Here is a 6,000-nt window from a genome sequence, read left to right as displayed (position 1 = left end):
ACACGAGCAAGATACTGGACAGGGCGGGACACACAGAATCGATATCGGATACTGGATACTGTAGCAAGATACCGGACAGAACGGGACAAACGTGATCGATACCGGATACTAGAGACTGGAGCAAAATACCGGACAGGACGAGACAGATGGGATCGATACCGGATACTGGAGACTTGAGACTGATACCAGAAAGGACGAGACAGGCGGGACTGATACCGTATACTGGAGACGGGAACAAAATACCGGACAGGACGAGAGAGACGGGATCGATACCAGATACCGGAGACTGGAGCAAGATACCGAACAGGATGAGACAGACGGGATCGATATTGGATACCGGATACATGAGCAGGATACCGGACAGAGTCAAAGTACAAGTCTTGCAAGTGCAGAGGTTCGTCGACGGACTGACAAGGAGTGAATGAGAGCACTAAGTTTAAACAGGAGGGAAGCCAATCAGGCATTGAGCAGCAGCTGGCGCCAAACAGGCGGGCCCAAGTGAGGGCAATGGACAACCGTGACACAAACAGCAATTATCATGTACTGTATAAGGTTTTTTGCCATAAAATATTCAGAACATATTTAGGAATCGGGAGGAGGGCGATCAGTTTAGTGGGAGACATAACTTCAAAATCTTAAATGTAAGAACAACTTTGAAAAGTTTTTGTATATCTACAACAGTTGTAAAACTATGGAACAATCTCAATCAGGACCTGAAGCAAAGTCAAAATATCCATCGGTTTAAGAAAAGGTACAAATATATTTTGCTCGTGGGTAAAAATGAATAATCACTGGTGAATTTGATTTATGTAACAATATGGCACAGAAACGAGAGTCAGGGAGATCTACTTGTATGTTCGTATGTAGGTACATACGTATGAGTATATGTATGTATATACTGTATATATATATATATATATATATATATATATATATATATATATATATATGTGAGTATAAATAGGAATACATATGTGTCTATGTGTAAGTATGCATGAAGGATTCTATAGGTGTAAATGCATGTATGTAACCTGTGTTTATGCATGTATGCCCGTACATATATATGCACATCTGTATGTATATGTATGTATATGTATGTATATATACATATATATTTGTTATTGTTTTGTAAGGTGGTGAGAGATAATAAGCTAAGATTCCGCTCACTCCTTTCTGAATATGATTTTGTTTTCTCTTCCTTTGTATTCTGGTTTATGTAGTTTCCTCATTTCTCTTTCTATTTTACATGTTTTTATTTGGAGAAATCGTTTGACGATAATCAGGAAGGCTTGGACATACCTGTCAAGCTCCACGGCTACATGCCCTTACAAAATGTTGTATTTTCCCTTACAAAATACTAAATAATCTTACACCATATTTGTTTTTCAAACGTGTTTGTAGTTTAACATGCTATATTGTACATGTGTTTCGTTATATCATATATATCGTTAATTAACATTTTGTTGTGAGATTTTGAGTTGCTCGACATGAATGAGGTTTATTATAAAAAAGGTTCAAAAATGAAGTAGCTTGGACGTTCACTGTAGAAGGAAAAAATACATGCAAATATAATCAAGTAGAATTATACATTTTTATATTCAAATTATGAATTCATTTTCTGCAATAAATTATTGTTGGTAGTATACTGATTTACTTTTTTTTATTTTTTCCTTTTATTCTTCCTTTTTTTCTTAACTTCTTTATACAACATAATAATTGGTAATATAATGAATCAAAGTAAGTGAGCCGTTTGAGAGCCGCTCTCTTTAATGAGTCGAGCCGAAAAAGCCGGTTCTCTAAAAGAGACGGACCTCCTTTCACTACAAAACTACCACATAAAATCCGAGGCTGCAGACGCATGCGCACAGTAGCATCAAACCGCTCGCTTCGTTTGCAACGAAAAAAAACGATACAGAGATAAAGGCTACAGCGGCGAACTCGTTTGACTTGATTGATTTGCCGTTTCGTGATAGTCGGTGTATACCGGATGGTACCCATCATTGACAAATTTGCGTTTTCCCGTACAGTTTTCTCGTACTTTGTACGGCAAAAACGTACAGGTTGACAGGTATACTTAGAAAACTTGTAATTGTATATCTACAATAAATGACAACAACAGCAACATTCACTAAAGAATTCTGCATATATTCTAGTTCTATGCATGGAAGATGATTACTCCCCCGGATGACTGATGTTCATTTGTTGATGATTTTTGTCATTTAATGACAGCCATTTTCCGAAACATGGTCAGCTCCTTTATTGGCAGCATCAACAAGACAAAGAGGCTGGAGTGCGTGCCTGCAGGCTGTTGCATTGCTGTGTGGGTGTGAGTGTGTCTGCGAGCGAGTGTCAGAATTAGATGCGCGCAAGAGGATATCACGCCTTATTAGGATGAATATTCTCGCATTTTCTGAAAAGCATTCGTGATGGCGATGTTTGCGTTGATCACAGCTGCAGAATGAGATTAACGCACAAATATGTCACCAGGCAACACATTCACTCAAACTGCATTCTCCCCCGCCTAAGCTTCACCTTCATCCCTTCCAGGTTTGCTTTCGCCTGTCGTGCTCTCGCATTCATTCACAGTGCTGCATTATTGGTGAAGCCACGTGTATTCTGTTTATCATCCAAAAAGAAGAGAGAAAGCCAGAAAAGCTGGAGACAGTCACTCTCTCACCCTTTCTCTCTGTCTCTCTTTTTCTCCCCCAGTGCATCCCTACCCCAGACGGACTCTCACACCCTCAGTTCTATAGACTCTTCAGATCCTCAGCAACCTCCGGGAAATTCACACAAATAGAACCCAGAATCTACTGATCAGTGGAACGCCTCGCCGCACCACAGGTAAAACCAAGCATGACATTTGATTCAGTCTATTTCTTTTCATGAGCATGACATTCTCAATGATATGTTGTGAATGGTGAACAAAGAAGTGTTTTGTACTTGATTGTGCACAACAGGAAATGGTGAAAAAAAGAACATTATTTTTCAGGAGGAAGTGCAAAAATCTTGTTGTTTTTACTCCGGACTCCTACCACAGATTCACATAAAGAGCTCTCTGCAATGGCACGATTCAGGTGTAGACGGTGAATTCATTGAATTCAGGAGCACAGTTTAGCACCATATTCTGCAGCATAACATAAATTATATTCAACTTGAGCAAAGACGGCTTGTGTGTTGTATTTTAATGAAAATATGCTGTTTGAGATGAACACGACCCAAGCAAAAGCTATACTAATTACAGTGACTTAATGTTTGCATAAGCGTCCTTTTGAAGGTGGCCTGTCAAATTTCAGTTTTCATGGTTCAGTTTACCTACTATATTTGTATTCGCTCTGTAAGGTGAGAAAGAAAGATCTGTTTTTTTGTCATGCACATATAACATTGTTCCACCTCCATCATATTGTTTTGTCGGTGCAGTTGCAACTGTCACCCTGCTATCAAAAGTGAAGTTTATAAATAGAATCATAAAGAATAATACCGTTCCCGTTTTGTTCCGACACAAAGCTTTCCAGAACCAGTGAGTAAACACCTCACCCCTGTTCTTCTTGCGCTGTTTCTTCTTGTTTACCATTGCACTCAACTACCATTTTAAACAGAGTGAATTGAGAACATAGAGCGAATGATGTGATAGACAGTAGCTAAGTACACAAGACCACACACCGTGCCAAATGCCACTTGCTGGTTTATAAACAAAAATATCTTCTCACCTCTAGCCGTATATGGACTACTGTTACATTCGTTTAAACGGTATCTTCTTTCAATTTTTTTTGTTTTAAGTTTTTGGATTGGAGAAAGAATGACTGGTCAGATTGGGCCCCGTCATTTTTTATCCGTGTTAAACAAGGCAATAAATAAAACAATTTGAAAATCACTAACGACAGTAAAGACTCTTCTCTTCTTTTCTTTTCTTTTCTTTTCTTTTCTTTTCTTTTCTTTTCTTTTCTTTTATTTTATTTTCCTTTCCTTTCCTTTCCTTTCCTTTCTTTTCGTTTCTTTTCGTTTCTTTTCTTTTCTTCTCTTCTAATCTCTTCTAATCTTTTCTCTTCTCTTCTCTTCTCTTCTCTTCTCTTCTCTTCTGTCCTGTCGTATTCTTTTCTATTCTATTCTATTCTATTCTAGTCTAGTCTAGTCTAGTCTATTCTATCATAGTTCTGTTCTGTTGTTCTGTTCTGTTGTTCTATTCTATTCTCATCTCATCAGCCGTACCGCTTATCCTCATTAGGGTCGCGGGGGGGCTGGAGCCCATCCCAGCCATCTCCGGGCAGTGGGCAGGGGACACCCTGAACTGGTTGCCAGCCAATCGCAGGGCTCTATTCTATTCTATTCTATTCTAGTCTAGTCTAGCCTATCATAGTTCTGTTCTGTTGTTCTGTCTGTTGTTCTGTTATGTTGTTCTATTCTATTCTATTCTATTCTGGTGTAGTCTAGTCTAGTCTATCATAGTTCTGTTCTGTTGTGTTATTCTATTCTATTCTAGTCTAGTCTAGTCTAGTCTAGTCTATTCTATTATAGTTCTGTTCTGTTGTTCTGTTCTGTTGTTCTGTTCTATTCTATTCTAGTCTAGTCTATCATAGTTCTGTTCTGTTGTTCTGTTATGTTGTTCTATTCTATTCTATTCTATCCTATTCTGGTGTAGTCTAGTCTAGTCTATCATAGTTCTGTTCTGTTGTGTTATTCAATTCTATTCTATTCTATTCTATTCTTTTCTATTCTAGTCTAGTCTAGTCTAGTCTATCATAGGTCTGTTCTGTTTAAACGTTAACTTCTTTCAATTTTAATTCACTAAATTTCAAAACAACCACCATATTTTCTGGACTATAAGGCGCACCATATAGGGATGAGAGTGTACATTAAACTGAAAATGTATAATTACAACTAAATGCTTCTACATACAGTAACCTTTTATAGATGAATCAATTAATTTAAACCAGTATTTATGTTTGATGATATATGTTTTTTTTATGTATGTATATTTAAATGTAAAGCTCACTCTTACCTTAGTTTTAATTTTGTGTAGACCAGTGCGCCTTATACATGGAAACATCTTTCACAAAGGTATATTCTTAAAGGTGCGCCTTATAGTCTGGTGCGCCCAATAATTTGGAAAATACAATAGTTAAGTATATTGTGTATAATTTCAGGTCCATCTTAATATAAGAAATAACCTATATGATATAATATCAGACATCATTGCAATTCTTTCATATATTTTATTGTCTGTTTTGCTGTGCACACTCACAAACACTACAGTTTTCTGCGTTAGACTACCGCTTATCTCCACGCCTACCGATAAAAAAACAAAATTCTATGATTTTTCTTTTCAAATTAAAACGACAACCAAACAGTCATGACTCGAGATTTAAGTGTACAACTGCTTTAATCTTAGTGTGAGCAAAGCGCTCCAACGATGGCATTAGATTTTTGTTTTGGTAAAAAATTGCTACTTCTGGTTTTAAACTTCTGTTTTTTTTTTTTTTTTTTTTTTTTAATATTCTGGGGACAGATTGTGTTTTTGAGCATAAAAAATTGCGCGTAATTACATCTATCACTTTTTTAATTAAAATTGTCATGTATTTTTTTGTGGATTACTTCACAAGAAAATATTATTCAAATGAGGGGGCGGGTCAAACTGGCTAAGCTTTTCATCTATTGGCTGATTAAAGAGTGCACCAATCAACTGCAATGCTGCCAGGCAGCCAGCAAGGGACACCAAGGGAGTGAAGTAAACATGTTGCTGATCAACCAATTGGTGAAAAGCCCAGGCAGTTTGACCCGCCCACTCATTTGAATAACATATTGTGATAAAATACACAACAAAATAAATGACAAATAAACTAAAAAATCAAAGGCAAAATCCTGAAAAAAAAAAAAATATATATATGAATAGATTGCATTCACGTCTTATATTTGGGTTTTATTTGATTGATTTATGTCTTCATTTATTTTTTGGGCATATACTTATAGATATTTTTCATACATTTATTTTTCCATATGGCAGGA

The 6,000-nt window shown here is 36.7% G+C and overlaps 1 protein-coding gene across 2 annotated transcripts in view; it reads left to right on the top strand.

Annotated features, from left to right (window-relative positions):
- The first annotated feature begins 2,424 nt into the window (after positions 1-2,424).
- ndrg4 (NDRG family member 4) overlaps positions 2,425-6,000 on the top strand; it is a 65,912-nt gene continuing 62,336 nt past the window's right edge. Inside the window, exons 1-2 of one of the 2 annotated variants that reach the window (XM_088339700.1) lie at positions 2,425-2,547; positions 2,710-2,841. The gene's annotated coding sequence lies outside the window, so the exon portion shown is untranslated. Of the gene's footprint in view, positions 2,548-2,613; positions 2,842-6,000 lie in introns of those variants that run through there. The other variant, XM_088339701.1, reaches the window with a different exon arrangement.

The sequence above is a fragment of the Urocampus carinirostris genome, chromosome 7 (genome assembly GCF_059441175.1).
Source record: "Urocampus carinirostris isolate Australia breed hairy pipefish chromosome 7, RoL_Ucar_1.0, whole genome shotgun sequence".
NCBI classification, from domain to species: Eukaryota; Metazoa; Chordata; class Actinopteri; order Syngnathiformes; family Syngnathidae; genus Urocampus; species Urocampus carinirostris.
The sequence above is the reverse complement of the archived record's forward strand: the minus strand, read 5'-3'. Positions and strand labels throughout refer to the sequence as shown.